At 42.1% G+C, this 21940-nt stretch overlaps 1 protein-coding gene and 1 long non-coding RNA gene across 11 annotated transcripts in view; both read left to right on the plus strand.

Moving 5' to 3' along the window:
- The window catches only part of AOPEP (aminopeptidase O (putative)), a 344323-nt gene that overhangs the window by 271525 nt on the left and 50858 nt on the right, over positions 1-21940 (plus strand). The gene's annotated exons all lie outside the window — the stretch shown is intronic.
- Positions 3-20639, plus strand: LOC147574789 (uncharacterized). The gene is made up of 2 exons (XR_015243508.1): positions 3-20024; positions 20276-20639. It is a non-coding gene; the product is annotated as an uncharacterized LOC147574789 (long non-coding RNA).

A 21940-nucleotide genomic window follows, 5' to 3' on the forward strand; every position in this document is an offset into this window, starting at 1 on the left:
TGTCCCCCTCACCCCACCCCCCGTAAAGAAAATCACGAAGGTGCTAAGTGGTAGGCACGGCCTGATCTAGGAGTTGAGTTTTTCAGTGAACTCAGAAGGGGAAGCAAAACAAACTTACCCTGTTCTCAGCTGTGGGTTAAAATAACGAATAATGAAATAAAGTAAACTGGGTGAGTGAGAGGTTCTACCGGGAGAAGTGATTTAAAATGCTCTCCTGGCCTTTCCAGGCTGTTCTCCTTCCTGTGCGAGTCCTTGAGTCCTTCCCTCCCACCCAGCCACCGGAGGCCCAGTGCTGTCTTACAGGTTTCGCTTCTCCTCTTCCTGAAGCTCATAGTGCTGTCTTACGCGTCTTCTGTCTTCCCTGATACTTACTTTCATTTTATTTTCTCTTCATACTTTAGCCCCCTTCCCACTAGGTGCAGCTCAGATCCTTTATACTGTTCTCTGTCTTCTTCATTTTAAATTACAAACTCACCTCTCTTTTGCTTCTGGTCCTCAGGTGTTTTCTCCTTACATTATGATGTTCTTCCTTTTATGTTATTTCAAGTTCCTTTTATTTAGTTTCAATAATTTGTGCAGCAGAAAGGCAAGGAGAGCAGGAACAACTACACAAAGAACAATTAGGGAGAATGGCTCAGCTCTGCAAGGGGCAGTGAAACAATGGTGGTTGCAAAAGTGAATTGTATGTGTATTTTTTTAAATAATGTTAATAGATTTTTCTAAATGGCTGTTGGTTTTGGAAGAGGAACATTTTTTTCCCTGCTTTTATCTTTCACTGATTCAAAAATTCAAATTATCCATCACATTCAAAGATTAAGGAAAAATATACTTTTATAAATATATGTGAAATATAAAGATTTTAAATAGTTTTTTTTTTTTTAATTTTAAGGGTTAGTAATACTATACTACACAATAATAAATAGTATATTGAGGAGAAGAATGTGTGAATGACGTATGATTCCTTTAGAAGAAGAAAATGCCAATTTTCAGATTGCAGAGAAGCACCTGAAATCATGTTTTATACGTACCTGATAATGTACAGAGGATAAATTTTAAGATATTCATTTCTGGTCATCATCGAGTATATATAATGTCACAGGTATTCATTGGCAGACTTTCAGAACATTGAAAATTCAGTGATACTAAGGTTGGCTATTATTATTAACAAGCTATCTTTTATGTGTGTTTGTTTCCAAGCTAGTGGTCTTGGCGAGGCTGAGTGTCTGGCCTGTGTTACGATTAGTCATAAGGAACACGAGGTGCAAATGGTTTCTAACAAAAGCACCCTTTAAGGTTACCTTAATTGTTCTTTCCTGCCAGAACCCTAAAAACAATACTCCAGAGCATAAGATTGTTAAAAATGTGGTGAAATTTTCCTTGAAATATCGAGTGAAACATAAAGATCTAGAGAGATGGTTGTGAAAATGTGGATTTTATAGTATTTAGTCGCCATCTCAGAGTCTTTGAGAAGAGAAAATGCAGACAGTTTTCTTTGTGATCTGGAGCATTTTCCCTCAGTTTTACTTCATGTGTTCTTTCCTCACATTTGATTCTGAACTGCAGTGATTATCTTGGTATGAATAATAATTTACAGATTAAAAAATGTGTATAGAACCCATTTTGGCTTATGCATTTTGCCACATTTATTGCTCCTTTTAAAATTTTATATGTTCTAAGAAAATGCGTTTATTACAATTCTAATATTGAAATATTCAACACGTTAAAGGTAGGTACAAATTTTAAACTATTTAACAAAGTGCTTTACTGCTGTTTGTCTTTTGTGACAAAGGTCTGTTTTATATTAAGTTTATGATTTCTGGAAAACTATTTAAGACTAATAAAAATTATCTGGCTCTTTCTTGGACCTGTAACAGCAGACGGTGACTGTGTTAGGCTTGACTCTGGAGCGATCAGGATACAAAGCTTGAGAAAATGGCACAAGACGAATTTAAAGAGTGCTGAACCAAGGGTCCCTTCACTTTACAGGAGCTACCCCACATTTAGCAAAATGGTAGGCTGCAGGCAGCCACCCTTATGCAACTGAGGCAGCACTGGTGTTGAGTGGTTTCCCAGGCATCGGTGCCCTTGCCTCTTTTCGAAAATGTTCCTGCCCTGTGAGAATTCATAACTAGTCTACATTTATATAGCTGTAATCTCTTACAATAGCTTCATTGATACTTGATCTCCATAGAAAAGCTTTATGGGTTCTAATGAGTCACTGCTCTTGAGGCACCAGCCGCCCTCCCTATCTGTGAGTGGCTTTGTGTCCTGTGTTGTACTGATTGTGCCTTTGGATGACAACTTACTTGAGTGATGGAGAGAGGCAGGGTAATTTATTAAAAGTAATTACAAAGAAACCTAACAAAAAGAGTAATTACAGCGCTGTTAATATGCAATTCGTTATTTTATTGTTGCAGTATTTAGAACTGGGTCTTATTTGTGGGTCTCCCTTTTTTCCTTGTAAATCTCTGGCAAATACATAATTTATTAAATTCTCTATACCTAGGTCTCAAAGTAGATTTGGTTTTACAAAATCTTGGCTTTTTCTGCCTTTTTTTTTTTTTTAAAAACTGGACCGAGGAAGAATGGCTGAGAAAATGTATTTTTGGTAGCCTCGGGAAAGAAGGCTGATCTGCATAATTTTATGCCATTAAATTTTCATCTGTTCCATAGATTTATTTTTTTAAGAATCTGCACCTTTAAGACAATGTTCTAAGAATTTTGAGTGTACTGAAATTCCTTCCATTTTCAACTAGCATAACGGAGAAAATTAAAGTACAGTCATCCACTTACCTCACGCACTTATTCACGTATTTTAAAAAGAATCTGTGAATGGGACTATTAATATAATAATAGCTGACACTTGTCATGTGTCAAGCTCTATTCTAAGTGCTTTGCATGTACCCGCTCATGTAAATGTACCATTACAGTAGTACCACCAACCAGCAATGTGCTATGAGGATGTTGTAGACGGGGGCAAACGCTTTGTGAAAGTAGGTGAGGTATAAACAAATCAAATAATTGCTGCAGAAAAGAATGCTTTGGGCAAGATTTAAACAAATTTTTTTTAGCCCAGGCTATTGATAGCCCTAGACCATGAGCATAAAGGACGCATCTCTAAATGAGGAAAATCCTAGCCAGCGAATGTTTTGAAAACACATGAAAGTGTGCAGATAATTACACTATTGTTGATTTTAGCGGATCTGATGCCAGCAGCCAGCAACTCTTCTGTGCCATGAAAGATGAAAGCCATTTTAATATAAAACATGAGTGTGGCTGGAACAGGGAGGTGGGCAGAGAACAATCTCATGCCTTTTTAGTTACTTTTATAGGAAGCATTAGTTACATTCCTGTGATAGAATGCTTTACTTGGCTATCATTCTCATCTCAGGCGTTTTAATGATTGCTGTTTTGTGCCTAGCATCATACGGCAGTAATAAGATGCATTATTTTAGTAGTACCTACTGATGTCAGTGTCATTTAGGACCTGTGAATGTTTCCATTCATCTTCTATTTCAGGAGGCGGACACTACTATGTGTCTTTAGGTATAGCTGACCTGTATTTCACTTACGTTTCTGGGTCTCTGAGTGCAGCAGAACTGACACTCAAGCCTTTTATTTTATCTCCAGCATTTAGGAAGGACCTGATTACATGCAGCCTTGATTACTATTTGTTGAATGAGTTAGATGAATGATTCCCACACATGGCACTTACCTTCCTAAATCATACTTGGCGATTACATTTTTTAAAAATTGTAATGTCCCAGTTCTTGTTTAATTATTTTGATCTTTAATGACAGAGGTTTTCACGAAGGCACATTGGGGAGAGCTTTCCTGGTTGTCGTGGGTCATCTTTTTCATCTCTTCTATAAAGAGAGCTCAGAGCCAGGAAGACCTGACCCTGGTCCCAACTCTGCCACCCAATCATGTGCTCCTTGAGTTTGTCACTTGACTTCTGCTTTCATCTGAAAATCCTTTCATTTAACAGGCCAGTTAGGCCAGTGTACCTTAATGATAAGATTAATGTGTGTGTTTGGCCTTGACTCTTTCTTATACTTTTATGATGTAATTTTTCTTTCGTCCATTTTTGGTATTTAGGAGGCTTATATTTTTGTTCTAGTGGTTACTTTGACATAATAATACATTTTGGTTTCTTTCCTTCACTTTATTTATTTTTTTGCTCTTGTGTATTGATTTCCTGCTGTGAGCAGTAGTGAAATTAGATGTTAACCTTTTCTTGTCCCTCCTCTTTTGATCTTCTGTCGTGTGACTTGAAATATTGTTTTTTTGCTCCAGTTAAACACCTTTAACACAGCCAACAAGCTGATAGTATTTATACAGTCTTCCCATTTCCTCCTCTTTTTTTTTTGATAGTTGTACTAGATTTACAGTGTCAGCGCATGTAGACATAGTATACCATATGCTTTATAAAATCCCATATTATAATCACATATATCACATTTAATTCTGCAAGTAAATTTATAATGCTCATCAGCTGCCCTTATATAACTGATCTTCAGCAATTGGGATTTTTTGAAGCTAGTTCCAGAGTGGATTTCTCAGGAAGAGCTTGGGGCAACTATATTTCCTGAGGTCTTGCATTTTAATAAGTTTGTGCTCTTTCCATGTGAGGGTCAGTTCAACTAGACACAAAATTTTGGATTCATGTTTTCTTTGTTTAAGTGTCTTGAGTATGTTACTCCATTGTCTTGCATAAAGTCTTCTGCTGGTCTCAATTCTTCCCCTCAGAGTGACCTGGTCTTTTCTCTTGGACATCCAGATCATTTTTTCTTTAAATTCCAAAAATGTTACTTGGGTATGTCTTGTTGTGGGCTAGTTTTCACAGTTGTCCATTGGCTTTTGAGCTTTATTTGCCTCTTTGTAAAATGAGAATAATGGTAACTTTTTTTTTTTTTTGCTACTCAAGAAAGTGGATTTGAAGACCACCTAAGATACTGTATATAAAGTGCTTTACATTTATTTTAGTTTCTGTGACTCTTCAAAGTCCCCTGTTGTTAGGAACTTTAAAATTTAGAGTATTTTATGGGCATTTGGACTTGAGTTGGCTTTATATTTGGGATAAATCTAAAGTGGATTCTCTGAAGTCTTTTGTCTGCATTTTAGCGATGTATAAGTGCATGCCGACTCCTTGCGGTAAGCAGGCGGTCTGTGCCCATGCGTGGAGAACTTCTGGCCTAAAAACAGTGGTGCTTTTTGAAGGAATCTCACATAGAAAACACTTCCTCCATTATATTCTACTCACACTCTTCTCACACTTAGTTTCCCACATAAAACTGGGTTTACATGACCATGGTCTACGTGTAGAACAATACACAGGAAAAAAAAATTTTGTTTTTCAAATAATGAGGGCTGAAAACTCAAGTCAGTTCTCATCGGCCAACATGTTTTCTTGGATTTGCTGTACATAAGTCCTATGTAAGAAGCTGCTGGAAAATACCAGAGACACAGGAGATGTCATTTCTGGCCATGGGAGATAAAACACACACATATCAAAGATCATTTACAAAGCAGCGTGTGATAAATTCAAACCAGTGTGGCACAAACTAAGGACATGAGTATATGATGCATTTTACCTGAGGCTACCCTGGACTCGAGTTTCCATGCCTGGGCCTTGTTTTGATAAAGCAACCTTTACACATGCAGCCTGGAAGTTGCGGTGGGAAATTGGGTAACTGAATTAACTGAATCCATTTTAATGCTTTTACATGATTTGTAAGCACAGATAGGGGTTTGATTGACGTACATGTAAATAGTGTTAGTGTCTTTATTTGAAAATGTGATTCTTAAAAATAAATTCATCCATGTTTTCCAAGTAAGGCTGGAACCTATCATAGAAATTCTGCTAACACTTATGAACCAGAATCATTCAAAAACGCAAGGCTAGAAATATAATACTGCCTATAATTCCATGTTTAACACATTCCTTATTAAATTCTATTTTTATTTGAACCATTTATTTACTGACTTAACTGCATATCCACAGCACACAAAACCCCGAATAAGGAGTATGCATAAATACAGAGATGAATGGAAAATAGGCCTCAACTAGTTTACAGTTTGGTGTGAAAACCTGTACAAAGTGGGAAACAGAACTGAATCAAACGTCTATGAGTGGTAACGCAGGTATGTGCACAGAGTAGTTTGGATCTCTGTAAGGAAAGGGAACCCTCTCACTTTGGGCATTTTGCGTTATCCGTAAGTCTGGTCCCGGATGATAGCAGGGTATAAATATTCAAGTTTATTCAGCTTTTGTTATTTTGTAGAATTGAGGGTACCAGCATTTCGGTTCTCAAGATTCTGATGGTCTTCCCGAGAACATACTGACGCTGCAGTTAGCACTTCCCTTCGGGTTTTGCAAAGTGCCACCGCCAGGTCATGCTATCTCTGGGCTTGAGGACGTCAGGTTTTCAGTCTGTTTCACTCTATTTTTGCCCTTTTATTTGCATCGTTAAGTTTTGGAGTTTTTTCCTTCCCTAAACTTTTGGTTTCAGAATCAGGGATGGTGACTGCAAGCTCTAGAGCCCATTTCCTCTTGTGATTCTTGAACGTTGGATCGTGTTATTCACAAAGCATCGCACTTGTTTCAGCACCAGAAATATAGCATGACCTTTAAAAAAAAAGAAAAGTATTAAGGAAATAATTCTATGCCCCTTTTACCTTTCTGGCGATGAGCACAGACTCATCGAACGAGCCACTGAATGGCATTAAGTGCACATCCAAATCATTAACATTTTAAATGTCTCTCTACAAATCAAGAAAGGTTTGTTTTTCAGAGTGTTAAATTCTAAATCATGGGTACGTGAAGGTTCAGACTTCATAGACACGAAGCAGGAAAACAACCTGATTTGCAGTGGTTAATACCAAGGAAACTATGTAAAGTGGGAAAAGATAGTCTTAGAATATGTTTGTACTTCTCTGGCATTTTCGCAGAAAACAGGAACAGTAGCCCTCTTAGGCAGCCGCCTTTATAACTGAAAGACAGAAAGCTTATGCTGTTCGCTTTCTGTGACCATTTTCATTTGATGTCCAAGGAAAGAAATTCATGGTCTCCATGAGGAGCAGGAGAAGTCAAAAAGGAACAGCACAAATCTAGAAGAGAAGCAGGTCACAGCTCTGGACTGAGTTCGTGTACAATTTGGTTTCTCACTTTTTCTCCTTAACTGTCAGCCACACAAACTCTAGTTTTCAGTGTCGAAGGTATGGCGTGAGCATTTATTCCTGACGCTAATGGTAAAGGATGCTGAGTGCTTCCACAGACAACAGAAGATTATGGTTCTCATTCTCTCTTTTAACAGTTTCATTGAATTTAATGTCTTGTGTCTTTTATATGACATAAAATTCACCCACATACAGTTTGTTGGGTTTTAAGACACTTACACAGTTGTGCAACCATCATCACAATCTAGTTTTAGAACATTTCCATCACCAAAACGTTCCCTTGTATCCATTTGTGGTTAATCCCCATCCTGACCCCTAGCCCCAGGGAACTACCAATTTGCTTTCTGTCTTTAGTTTTGCATCTTACACAAATTTCATATAAATGGAATCATACACACTTTAGTCTTTTGGACCTGGCTGCTTCCATTTATCATCCTGTTTTGAGTATCAGAAGTATTGCGTATATTTGTGTTTGTTCCTTTTCATTATCAAGTAGTATTCCATTGTGTGGGTGGACTGCATTTTGTTTATCTGTTTACTGCTTGATAGACATTTGGGTTTTTTGCAGTTTTGGCTTATTATGAATAGTGTTTAAGTGTCTTTATGTAGACCTACTTCTTTTGGGCATGGCTTGGCCATAGGGTAAGGGTATCTTTAACTTTTCAAGAAACTGCTAAACTGTTTTTCCAAAGTGGCTGCAGCATATTTCCACCAGTAGTGTTTAAGGTTCCCAGGTTTTTTTGTGTGTATGTGTGTGGTTTGTTTTTTTTTTTTTTTTTTGGTTTTTTTTTGTTTTATAGAGAGTGAGTGCAAGCTGGGGAGAGGGGCAGAGAGAGAATCTTAAGCAGGCTCCATGCTCAGCGTGGAGCCTGATGCAGGGCTCAATCCCACAACCCTGGAATCATGACCTGAGCCAATCAAGAGTCGATGCTCAACCAACTGAGCCACCCAGGCGCTCCTAAGGTTCCCAGTTTCTCTGTCTCCTCATCAGCCCTTGGAATTGTCAGACATCTTTATTTTAACCATTCTCATGGGAGTTGAACTATGCTTTCTATACTTTTATTTCTTGTGAGGATCTCAAAGTATTTGTATACCCCAATATGCTTGTGTCCCGCATTTTACAGATCAGAAGGCAGTAGAGCAGTACCTGGAGAATCTAAATGTCTCACCCAAGATCCCCAAATGAATCACTGAGCTTAGAGTCCTCATGTAGCAGTTGGGGACACAGCAGCCTGTTTTCCAACTCATGGCTCCCTGTGACTCAGGGCCTTCTTTGTCCTCATAGCTTTGTTGGGTGTGGCTTTCTTTTGATCTTTGTAGAATGATCCATTCTTATCCTCTCTGGAATTTTGTCTGATGAAATCCAGTTGTTTTCTGCAGAGATGTGCTAGTGTCTTGGAGAGGTGCTCCTTAGCTGTAGTACACAGGCTTGTGTGGCTCAGGCCTGGCTCCCAAGGTGGGCCCTGTGGACTGTGCCACCACGTGTCATCCTGTCAAAGGGGGTAGATGCTTGCCTCACCAGAGCCTTGTGGGAGTCAAGTGAGGTGACTTATCGAAAACAGCTGGCATGTACTAAATATTTAATACATTTTACAGCACCTCTTCAGATGACTGTGAAGGTCTGATTATCTTGTGGTGTGTGGATGGTAACACCAGTCATATGGTTTTTTTTGTCTGTACAGTGAGGCAGGAAAACATTCTTAAATTTATTTACTAATTAAAACAATCAGCCATAGTTTCTTATTGTTCTTTGGTCTGCAGCAAATGTAGCAAGCAGTAGTACTTTTATAAGTTTGTATGTTTAGTCCCTGTCTTTTGGCTTCACTCAAGAAGACTAATCCTACTTCTCAGAGCTACTGGATCAATTCATGTGGGTCTCTCTTCGGTTTGTCCACTCTGGTAGAATAAGGTGTTGTTGTTCGTGTTCCAAGTTGAAGTGCTCAAAGTGTTCTTTAGGCTGTAAGATCTGTGTTCTAGCAAAGTTCGGCTTTAGATCAGTCTATAATCATTTCTTACACTCAACGTGTCATTGCTTTTGTTTCTTTGGACCAAAATGTTCTGATATGAAGTTCCTTTGAAGGCTGGTGGGGTTTATACAAATACCCAGCTAATGAAAAGCACTTAAATATGGGGCACACCTCCCCACTCCATTGTCACTTTGCAGGTCATGTTGAAGAGAAGGTTCCAGTTAACTTCTGTTGCCTTTTGCTGGCCAGAGTTGTTTATTTCATGACAAAAAGTGAATTCTAGATAGTTTTCTGTGAGATGATGATTTTCTCTGAAATGACTCTTGGTCACGTTGAGTTTCTAAGTGTTAAAAGGGAACGTGGTTTTTGGATCTGTGAAAAATTTCATCTTGGTCTCTGGCTGCTGCACAGAACAGGAGCTAAAAGGTTGAGAACTTCAGAAACTAGCCTCCCCACCCCTGGAGCTGTCTAAAATGACTGGAGGAGCGTGCGCAGGGCTGTAATGTTATGAGAGCTACTGGAGGTCCTAAGCGCGCAGGACCATGAGGGGGGAAATGGAGGGGAATGTCCCATGGAAAGTTGAACAACTCCGGTTTCACACCACTTTATTTGGGAGGCCATACGGGATGGAGCTGTTAGACACAGGGAAGACCTTACGGCTTCTCCAAGGCCAGCCTTTCTACATGTGAAAACACGGGGGCCTTGAGAACATTTCAGTCCCAGGCTGGAGTGCCCACCTGGAACCAGAGCCCGCGTCTGTCCCCATTTTTGCTGTCTTCACCTGGGCACTTCCCCCAAAGCAGGGTATGGGGGCAGAGCGGCTTTGGACTCCAGGTGAGAAGTGGGTCCCGCTGGTCTTTGTTTTGTTGTAGGGCATGGACAGCTGCGGGAGGCCTGGAAAGAAGGTCTGGGGGACTCAGAATGTCCCTACAAGGCCACTCCTTGTCACCTAGAAACACATCCGGAGTGAGGGCCCTTTCCTAGCATACAGAGGCTTGGGTAGGCACGGGCCAGGTCTGATTTTGAGGGCTCAGTCATGTCCGAACGCAGAGAAAGACTTCATGGTGAGACAACTGGGTGTCTGCAAGGGTGGACGTGAACATTTGCTTTTCATAATAAATGAGTGAATTTTACAAGGCACAGATTATTTGAAGTTTTTGTGATGCTTATCACAGGCCAGGCAACTGCAACACGAAAATGTTGTTGGGGTAGTTTTTTTAATCAGACATAAGTGTGACCAGATTACTAGGCATTTTATTTTGGAATGTGGTAAAGGCACACCCACAAATGCCTTTTCTTCAGTCTGTGCAGATATCTTCAATGTTTATTCTAAAATGCAAGGCTGCTTTCTGTGTTTCTACATATTCCTACCTCGATGTATCGCACATTTAGAGTTATGTTTTTCTTCAGTGTCTCTGACTTGGCTCGTGGCTTACAGGCCAAATCAAACCACCTCCACCTCCAAAACAGTATTGATAAAACCAGTGCTGAACTTGGATTATGAAAGGTTTAGTTCCCAGAACTTGCTGTACTGTTGGCAGGGCAAAGTGAGTAGGAATATTATGATCTAGGGGAAAAACTGCTTGTGTTTTATCTGCAACACAGCTGGCAGATACAGAAGGATAGTGCCCCAAATGGGCAGACGAAAAGGGGGAGTGGGTACTGAGCTGCCTTAGACTTGCAGAAGGCACCCTGTCCCCTCACTCCCAGCAAAATGAAAGGGGCTGGAGAGAAGGCACGGGATGAGATTCCTGCACTGCTGATCTGGTATACTTTGAGTCTTCTTTAGAGATCAAGTCCCTGGCTTGGTCAACAGTAGCATTACCCAGTCCTAGAGCACCAGATTATCATAAGACAAATTTCGATGACGCTGAACTGTCCTTCAACAAAGGATTACTGCTGCACCCGCACGCACATATAACTTGGTTGGTATGCATGCAGACGCACACACGCATGTGCACACATATTTACCTGTTCCATCGACCTCTGGCCTCCAAGCAGGGGAGGTTAGGGCTGAGGCCTGCTGTTGTGACCACTGTCTCCCATCTCAGAGGGAAGCTGCAGGCTCTGTTTCCACAGCTGGCACTGTTTGAGTCTGACTCATGCTCCCTGTGCGTAATGCAAAGTCATTGTCATTGTGAGCCATCTGAGGGAGAGGTTTGGTGGAAAAAGTGACGGTGGAGCAAAGCAGGCTCCAGAACAGGGGGTGAAAGATATGTTTTTTGTTTAGTTTCGCTGAACTTCGTAGTCACTTTTCTGAGAACTGCCGTCATCCTGCTAGAGTTGGAGATGCTAGAAGAGAGATCTGGCTCATTGCTGCAGGACTCCTCACTCTTGTGTTCGCATTCTTCAAACAGGAGGAGGGGAGGAGAGTAAACTAAGTGATTGTTGTAGATTTTGAACATGTATCCATAATTTCTCAGTTTCCGGTTTTTTGTATCGAGCCTGTTTTGTGATCGTGTACTGTTGCAGAGAAGAGAAGGGGATGTACTATAAATACGTGCAAACTTCAGTGTTCAAATTCTTTGTATTCAAAAGGAACTTCCAATAATCGGGAGGGTGAGGCATGTCATTTACAAGAGGGTTAAGAATAAAGGAGTTATCTCTATGCTATTTTTGATGGGACTTTTTCCTATGAAAAACAGTTACCAGCATATATGGAAACACTTCCTCATTTTTTAAAGACCATTCATTTTAGTATCAGAAATAGTTGAAAATCAAAATAAAGTGGTTATTTTAATAATAGCTCAGTAGAAAGAGTTCATGTGTCAAGAGCATTTACCTCCCAAACAGTTTTCTGACTCTAGTTTTCTTAGCAAGAAAAATGTTAATCTGTTGTGGATGGACACTTTTTTTTCCCCTCTTCTCAGAACATGTGTGGTTTCCATTAACTTCTTTCTCCACAGAACTTTGGAGATGGCCACCACTGATGCCTATGGGTCATCTGTGCTCCTAGAATTGAACTGAAATGGTACAGTACATTTCTCCCCCTCTATTGTCCTTCACGACATGGAATTCATAGTCAGATAGATGAATTGAAATCCCATCTTTATCCCTTACTAGCTGTTTCACCCTGGACAAACTAGCCAGTGTAAGCCTCAATTTCCTCATCCGTAAAATGGTTACTGTAAAGCATTTAGCAAAGAGCTGCCACTAGATCATTGTTCACAGATACTAGTTATCAGCGTTATTGGTGATAGGCTTTTCCAATACCATCGTCAGGGGTGAAAGGCATTTATCATATGTGGTGTATTAAGAGAACAGAAGGAGCCCTGAGAAGCAGTAGGATAGATCAAGAAATGTAGCCACAGAAGAATGGCCACGTTGGGAACATCAGCTTGGCATCTCTGGACCAGCTGGAGTGTCCCCAGCATTAAGACCAGGGAGGCAGCCCAGTGACTTCTCTGGCAGGTCTCAGCTATGCCTAAAGGTGCACCTCTCTCCCAAGCTGACCCAGGAGTCTGCTCTGTGGGGCCACTCTACTTTAGACAAATGCTGCTTTGGGTTCTGTTGGAAGTTTCCACTAGGCTCCTCCGAGACAGTTTTAGTTGGAAGTCCTCAGAGAGGTTTTATTGATTTGGGTTGAGGTCTTAATTAAAGTCATCTCAATCATCAAAAGGTCTGGCTATCCAGAAATACAGTGCTGGTGTCTGAGCACTGTAGAATTCCAGGAAGTTATCAAAAATAAGCGTTGAGATATCCCCGCCCCCCAGCAACCATAGAGGTCTGAGTTTACAATAACTATTATTCTTATGTAGAGCTGGCTCCGAATAGTGAGTTTCCCCAGGCGCAGACTTACTAATAGAAACCCACTCAGACACTGAAGAAATGGGCCCAGTGTTTTTCTCAACTATAAGTAATGTATTATGCATGATTTAAAAAGGCTTCTCAGAATGTCCTTGCTTATGTAAATCAAGAATCAATATTTTTTAGAAAGAAGTTTTTATAGATAAGCCATCACATTATTTGATAATCAGACATCATTTTCAAGTAGTTAAAAGGGTCATTGGACAAAACCCAGTGGACTGACTTTGCTCCCTAATTGCTAAGGATTGAAACTCCACATACCCTCTAAATTATGAACAGGCTTGAATTTTTTATGGGAAAGAAATTATTTTTTTATGTAGGATAATTTTCATGTCAACGTTATATTAGCCAGCTAGCTCTATCAGGTTATGCACGTTGCTGCTTTTACTCACCTGATCCCTACTTTTCCTCTGTGAAGTTTATTTTAAATAAGAGATTCAAGAATGAGAGAGAAAGTAGGTTTGGAACGAGGGGAATGAATCATGGGAAAACACTGCTGGTCCTTTTCATTCGTCCTTGGCATTCTTGGAATATTCTTACCTCTGTTGACAGCAGCAGTTCAGCTGCAGGCTTGCTAGCAGTAAGGGGCATTGTGGGGCCCCTTGAGGAGGCGGTCGCTGGAACATTGTCCCCGTTTTCTCCCAAGCAGTGCCTTACCTCTCTGTGAGTGGCGAGAGCCACTGGAAGGATTTCATGGGGGATGGGGTGGGGGGGGGGGGGAGCTCAGCAGAGGGCAGCACTGTGACCCCGTGTGAGCGCTGACTGCCCCAGAGATGGCATGTTCCTATACTCTGGGCCAAGTGGGGGCCCTGCCGGCCAGTGTGTCTCCGAGTACAGGCAGATTGCTGGTAGGGGGAACAGTTTTATTGGTTTTATTGCTTCTGAAAATAGAGGAAATACTCAAGAGTGGTGGGAGAGAGGAGGATAAATATAGCGTTTCCGTTTTCCTGCTCATTCTACTGTTCTTCACAGCATTTCATTTTTCTTAAGATGGATTTTTATCCTGCCAACTTCAACAGAAGATAATTGTCTACCATTTCTATCAGATTGGCCCTCTCATCACTTGTGTACTTACCGTTGTTTATTTTTCCTACTCAGAAACTTTTGTACAAGGTGGTCCTGAAGGTGCTTGTCCATAGACGTGGCACAGGTATCGTGGGTTGCGGCGGGACCTCCCGTGAGTAGATGGCAGGAGCAGTCTTGGTGTCCTAGCTATGGATGGTCAGAGATTCTGGATACTGACTACCTTGTCCTTGTCCTTGTTTCTTCCATGACCCATTTCCTAGAGGGCTATTCCATGTGCTTGTCACCCTGCCCCTTTCATCAGCCCACAGTGCCCAGAACCTGTTCCTTGTGCACAGGAACGGTGCCGGATGCCATCCAGTGTGTTACCTTGCTGTGAAGGCAGCTAGCACCCTGGCTGCGAGGCCCTGCCCAGCTGAGCAAAGCAGTGAGTGTATTTAGGAGGTGCTTGGCAAAAGTGGACTCGGTAGGAGATGGGAGGGGAAGGCAGGCTAGGTCGTCTTAGGGCATCGTACACGGTGTGCCTGTTTACCAGACTGAAGTTTGTCGTTATGTAAAATTATTAAGTAGGTACCCATTTTAACAAATAAAACTAACTTTGAGGTTTGGGAGGTAAGTGGCTTGTGTTAGATTTTCGGCACATAAACTGAATATAAGCATTTCCCTAGTTTCTCATTTCTTAATTGTTCAGAGTGTCCATTAGCATGCTTATCCTAGTGCCTGGCCTAGGTTTGCCCATTACAAAGGTCCTATGTTCATAGGGCAGTGGACTCTGCGTTCCCAGGCCCCAGCACAGTCCCCGCCGGCAGTGTGCAGTAATAAGTAAGCTACTCGTAGTTACCGGCTAATAGGGCCATGACCCGGTTTGAACTCCATAATGAGGAAAGAGCAGATTTATTTGCTCCCCCTGTGTGCCTCCCTCCCTGCCATGCTCCTTTATTATCTTTAAGAGGAAATTGAATAGCAAAATTCTGCATTCTCATAATGTTAATGGCCTGATGTCATCTTTTCCAGTCTGGAATCAAGAGAGAGGGATGACCAAAACACAGATTTAACATTTCATAGCTGTCCAGAGCTTCAGCTGTAGGCTCTATGGGTATATGTGTGTATATGTTTTCAACAGCTTGTGTAAGGTGTAATGTAAATAGTGTGAAATTCAGTGTGTAATTCATTGGTTTCTAATAATTTTGCCAAGTTGTGCGGTCATCACCAGACTCCAGTGTTAGAACATTTCCGTCGTCCTTGAAAGATCCTTGGTGCCCATTAGCAGTGGCTCCCTCCCCATTTCCCCCCACCCCTGCTCCCCAGCCATGGGCAACCAGTCATCTACTTGCTCTTCATATAGATTGGCCTTTCTGGACATTTCCTATCAGTGGAATCAATGTGGTTTTAATACATTTGCCTTCTTTCACTTAACATAACGTTTTTGGGGTTCACCCATATTATAGCATGTATCAGTAGTTTGTTCCTTTTTATTCCTGAGTAGTATTCTGTTGGATGGATATACCACATTTTGTCTGTCTCTTCACTCTTTGATAGACATTCGGGTTGTTTCTAGTTTGGGGCTATCATAGATGCTGCTGCTATAAAGACTCACACAACTTTTTGTGTGGACGTGTGTTTTCGGTTCTTTTGGGTAGGTGCCTAGGAGTATTACAGTAAATTTATGTGTAACTTATTAAGAAACTGCCAGATTGTTTTCCAAAAAAGCTATATCCTGTTACATTCCCAGAAGTGAGTGATGTATGAGGGTTCTAGTTTCTCCACACCCTAACCACAGGCTATATTTAAGGAATAACCTTAATTTTTAACTTTTATTTGATATTCTATGCATAAAAGAAAGGTAGAAACTGTTTTAGTGTTTTTGCAATTTTTCAAGCATTGTTAACACAATTTAACCGAAATTGTAGTCCTTGGTACTCTGTCTTCTCTAATCTCCAGGGTCTACCACCAGTCAGTGGTGCAATAGTTTGCAGTAGTTTTACAGTGTTCCATTTAATTATGTTTTGTGTGTATATGTGTGTGTGTGTGTGTGTGTGTGTGGACTTGATATGAAGTATGCAGGGTATGTGTGTATGTGTGCTGTTAATTGTCTCAACATTAAATTAGTTTACTTTGAGAAGGGATTTTATTTTTTGGACTTTTGTTTTTAGTTTCTCTGTTCAGACAAAAGGTTATAAGTTTATATTTCTTTTTTTTTTTTAAGTTTATTTATTTTGAGAGAGAGTACACACAAGTGGGGGAGGGGCAGAGAGAGAGGGAGGGAGAGAGAATCCCAAGCAGGCTCCACGCTGTCAGCACAGAGCCTGACTCGGGGTTCGAACCCACGAACCGTGAGACCATGACCTGAGCAGAAGTCAGGAGTCAGATGCTTAACCGACTGAGCTACCTAAGCACCCCAAGTTTATATTTCTAACTATACAGATTGTCTTAATATAGAGTAGACACATGTGTTGTAGAACCATGTTTTATGGTACTTTAATCAAATGGTAAGTTTCTAGTTTATAGAATTAGGTAGCTTTTAAACATTCTTTGTTAAAAATGCAAGTAGAGGTTTTTGTATGAATCTGGGCCATTTCCAGAGGCATCACAAAAGTTGTGCAGGAATAATTTATCACATAATTTGACATGGCAGGTATTTCTGTGCACTTTCAAGACCAAGTGGTAAAAGTTGCTTATTATTTTTGTGTACTCTAGGATTTGCAGGTGTGTTTTATTCTGGCAGTGAGCTTATCAAATAAGCATTTTCTAAGCACGTCCTAGTCACAGCCAAGCTTCCTGGGTGATGTCTGTGGCTGCTCCATGGGTGCCTCGGGACACCTGCAGGCCTGCTTGTCTTTTGAATCTGTGTTTGTCCAGAGTTGGCTTTAGCAGTGACTGGATAAAGATAACGGTTTTTCAGGGATGAGAGCACCTGACCTCCCAAGAAGAAAGGATGAGAGGGGTACCCGAGTGCCAAGTGACAGAAGTCCATGGGAAGGAAACAGCAGCAGAGATGTTCTCCTATGTCCTGATGGCTGAAGAGACCACCGCAGCTGAATACAATTGGCATGAACTGTCCTAGTCTCCATATCTGTTCTGGCACTTTGACATGTGGGAGCAGTTTGGTATAAAGGAGTAGTTCTCAAGGGGCAGAACCGCCCCCATGAGGATGATGTGGTTATCACGGCAGTTGGGGGGCACTGTGGCCATTAGTGGGCTGCATCCAGGAACCGTGTACCTACAGTCGTAGTTCTTCTCAGGGTGGTGAGGAATCAGCTGCTTTCCTCAGCGTCTAGGTGCCTGCTGGAGAGTTACACAGGTGAAAATCCTGGCTCTAATCTAACTCTCTTGTATACACAGTTTTAATATTTACCAATTTTCTCTAGGAATGTGACTGCCAAGTAAATCTGTGAGGATTGTATGTTGTTGAATTTTTCCCAAAGTGCTTGCCATTTCAGAAAACTTTGTCCTCAGTGGGAATGCTTTTGTGTCTGAGTAACTACACAGCATGCTTGATTCAGTTTGCATTAATAGCTGTGTGTGTATGGGGATTCTTCAGGCCTCTCATTGCTTCATTATGTCTTTTAGGGTTCACGGGTTTGTAAATACCGCAGTGTACATTACTACATTTGGACCTGCTTTCCTTTGACTTCTCCTTTATGTTACAGATGGGGCATTCTGTTAAGTTCTCCCTCCCATTATTTGTAGTATGTGTGTTAGGCTATCTAAAGATTTCTCTTTGAGTTAGTTTTAAAAGCGAGGCATTGTTTCTGATACCATGAGAGCCGTTGGCTCCACGTTCCAATAGGCTTTCAGTCCATGTTACAGGTGTGTGTGGAAGGGGGTGTCCCAGGTGATGGGAGGTGCAGGGGGAGCTGAGTTTGCAGATACCTGTGGAGGGCGGGGTGCTGCATGTCACTGAGCTGTGCTCCTTTGCTGTAAATGGATTCTCCTGTGGGCTCTGTAGTACTCCCTGGGACTACTTGCTGTCTCCTCCAGTGCAGAACCCTCCCCTCAGTAGGGAAGGGGGGCGGGGGGATGGTCACGAGGCTAGTCACATATTTCTGAGAAGAGATGCAGAGTGGAGAGTGAAGAACTTAGCTGTCAGGCTTCATGATGACATTACCTAATTCCTTAGGGGCGCTGCATAGACGCACACATTAAATCATCTTACCAGTCTCAGTTTTCACAGCCTTGGCCCTTCTGTCTGTGTGTGTTCCTGACAAGGAGCTGTGCCCCCTATACACACTGGAGCAGCCCCTTCGGGCCTGTGTTTTCTTAGCAGGGCAGTTACTCGGAGCCCTCACCTGCAAGTGTCCTTCTCCCTGTGAGTGATGGTTTCCCCTCCTGGGCCCTCCGACACCTGCCAGCCTGTCATCACTCTGGGCCACTTTGTGCCATGCCAGTCCCTCTTCATCCCTGGGTTTTCGAGACGTGATATTTGACCGGCTCCTAACGATCTTAGCACTGATTCAAGTTTGCAGATTTTCCGATACTAATTATTCTCCTTCTAATTGTTACTGATATTTTGGGCATTTCAGTGCTTATAAGTGCCTTCTCCAACAGCTTATTAGGGACACAAGGAGGGAAAAAAATTAATTCAGCTTTCTCATGGAAGCTCCTGAGAAAGATTTACTGGGGCAGGGACTTAGAATTAATTTTAATTTAGTTTATTTGTAATAACCCAAGTCCACTGTTAATAGAACAACTTGAGTTTCCACTAAGCCATGCGTAGGCCTTTGAGAGTTTCTTGGTAAAATCTGAATGACACTGCAGGGTAGCTTGGGCCACAGTATGCCCGCCCCACGGGGCTGATTGGGTGGGCTCTCTGGGGATCCCAGTTTATGTTGCTCGAATTGTTGGACATCTAGATCGAGTGCTGAGCTAACTGGTGCAGAGTGGTATGTCCCCAGTTTCTACACAAAGTAACTTCAGTTTGTTCTCCTGTGTGGCACCTTTCCTGTATTTTTACTTCAGCATGTTTAGCTCTGTTTCCCGTTTCAAACCAACGTGAGCCAAGAAAATCAACATTTTTTTGTTGCAAAAGTGGTATACTGTCAATTAGAGAAGACTTAGGAAATACAGGAAAGGATCAAGAAGAGGGTTGAAAACTGACAGTAATCCAGTCACCCGGAGAGCTACTTACTCTTAACATTTTGGTGTTTGTCTTTTAAGTCTCTTAGTGAAAAAACTTATTGAAAAAGAATAGGAGTGTGTTTTGTCTTTATGACTTCAAAGGTGGTTCATTCAGGCTACTTTTTATTTTTTCCTAATTAACTGAATTCAGTGATTTTGAAATTCTGCCTTTTTGGAAAGGTCTGTTTTATACCTTTCATAAAAAGTTAACTTGCTTGACAGTGAATGCTGGAATCCTGGCTTTCCCAGGGACTTGTGTACCTTAACTAAATCCGTGTGGAAATGACCCTGTGTGTACTAGAGTAAACCTTTGTAAACGCAATGTCACCATCTCACGAATGGATGGCAGGAGTGGGTGTCCAGCGCTTGTGGGTTACTCCTTTTACCTTTGACTTTCTGCGTGTGGCCACTGGTGTAAACAGTGGCAGCAACATGCTGTGTCTCTGCTTCCTCTCTCGATGTGAATCAGACAGACATCCATTTCAGGATCTGAGGGTATGCTACCAGCTCGCCTCATGACTTGTGGGTCGAGCTTGCAGTCACAGTATGGGAACTATGGAAGATGAGTCTCTGTTCAGCAGTTAAATATGGGGCTATTTCTGTTCCACTTCAGGAGTTATGCTGAAATTGATACTCCCAGCTTGTTTCTAAGGAATATGCAGTTACACAGCCATCTTGTCTTTTCTGGCTTCTATTAAAATGCAAATAGTCTTAACTTCAAAGTAGTATAATTGAGTCCTGAACAGGGGTATAACTGATGCTGTGCCTCTGGTTTTTTTTTTGTTTTTTTTTTTTTTTTTTTGCAGCCAGGCTGGCTTTTCTGGCTATCTTGCTCTCTACATTGGTGAAAACCCCTCCCAGAGAGGCTTCGTCCCAGGCTAGTGGAAAGTCTGGCATGTGCATTGCCCATTTCATCCTTGGGGTGTGCAGGTACACACGTGTGCGCAAACACACACACATCGTCATGGGCCTGGTAGTGTTACCACACAAAGTGAATGTCATACACAAATCTGTGTGGGTGAATAGTGGCGATTATTTTGGCGATGAATGGATTTTTCAGTATTTACCAGTATTGGCTTAAATGGAGTCAGTGTGTCTGTCTGCTTTTGCTCTTGGTGCATCTACTCTTTTTAGTTTAAAAAGAGTGTCATGAGTCTTAGGTAGGCTCTCTTTTGTTGCAGGACATATTTTGGTTAGGCACGGCCCACGTGTTCCCAGCATGCCAGAATGTGATGTCCAGTAGGTCTTCATTTTAACATGAGAAGAAAGCAAGTCCCTTAGAAAAATTTTACAGCAGCTGATACCTGCCGAGTCGTGGCTCTCCGTGAAAGGTCAGGTGCACAGCTCCTTGGCAATGCCCTAACAGTGCCAGCTGGTGGAGCATGACGTCAGAGCTGCACAGTCATGAAAATGAAAGGGGCCACTGGGGTTTAGTCCCCCGAGGAACCAAAGAATTGCAGAAGCTTCCCTGTGCATCTTGAATACTCTTCCCAGCCCAGCTCCCAGAGGGTGGCAGGATTAAAACACGAGCTTCCTAAACTGTTACTCGATCATGTCATTGAGGGTCATTTTTGGGAGTGTATCTCCATTCCAACAGGCAAATGCTATCTGCTCCCCCATCTTTCAACTTGTCCCCACTATTTGGAGGATTATCCTGTTTGTGGACCTTGTGCCACCCTGAGGGGCTTGGGTGTCCCACAGCCCCCACCCTTTCTTTTGATTACATGTATTTCTGCTAAAGACATCTTTTTCCAGTGCTTATAGGGGGCATGAATAAGTTGCTCAGTCCCCTGTAGTTTTTTTGTACTTTGTGGTTTCTCTCATCCTGTTGTGTTAACCATAACATGGAAAGGGGCCTGATCAGAAGGCACAAGTCCAAGGATATCAGACTCATGTGTAGTGGCCCAGAAACTCTCCAGTGTGCCTAAAAACACACTTTGTTGTGTATGTCTGAGAAAGCCCCATTTGTCCTGACCAACCAGGGCCAAATGCTTCCGGTAGTGTGGCTTTCCTTTTTGGGTCACCCCTCTTGGAGCTGTAGGTGCAAGTCCTGGCCCCCCTGGGGCCCTGGGGTCGACCAGGTATTCCTCAGGTGTGGAGGAGCTGTTCCACACCCAGCAGTCTGTGGGGCCTTGTGGCTCATCAGAAAGCCTATCCCTTCTGGAGCAGAGTGGGCTTTTGCCTCCAGGGAAACAAGAGGGTCCCGTAGCCCTGTTTTTAAAACATGCCTCGTGGGTATGTTCTCAGTTAAGTACGGTCTGCCGTTCTGCCATTCAGAGGTATTTCTATTGACACAGAAGCCACTGGCTAAAATCTGGAGATGTTTTTCTCTGTCCTTGGAAAGACAGCAGTGTTCGCTGTTCACCCTCACCTTGGGTGTCCAGTGGGACTGGTCAGAAGAGTTGATGTTCCTCCAGCATACTCTCTGCTCTGTAGGTCTTTCTGAGGCACGGGATTCAGTCGTGGCACATTTGAGGAGTGCCAGAGGCTAGTTTTTGTAACCAGTAAACAGTAGGTGCTATTGAGGAATAGAGACACGTTCTCTGAAATAAATCGGTAAATACATGACTGAATAAAGTCAGGGCAGGGTGATTTCTTGTACCCGGTTGTGTGCTGTGATGAAATAGCCTTTACTCTATGATAAAATAGCCTTCTCACTGATTTTATAGGCTGTGCTGCCCTGAAAGATTCCCAGAGGTCTTTACTGACTCTGGATGTGCGTGTGCATGTGTGTGTGTATAATGGGGACGGGCTTTCCTGATACTGTGCCAAGTGCTGGAACACCCGAGTTCGTTTTAGAATGGCTGTTTTTTAGAGCACCAGTGTAGTTTCTGAGGAGATTTCAG

Source organism: Puma concolor, chromosome D4, assembly GCF_028749965.1.
Source record: "Puma concolor isolate L17-30 chromosome D4, mPumCon1.1.hap2, whole genome shotgun sequence".
NCBI lineage: Eukaryota > Metazoa > Chordata > Mammalia > Carnivora > Felidae > Puma > Puma concolor.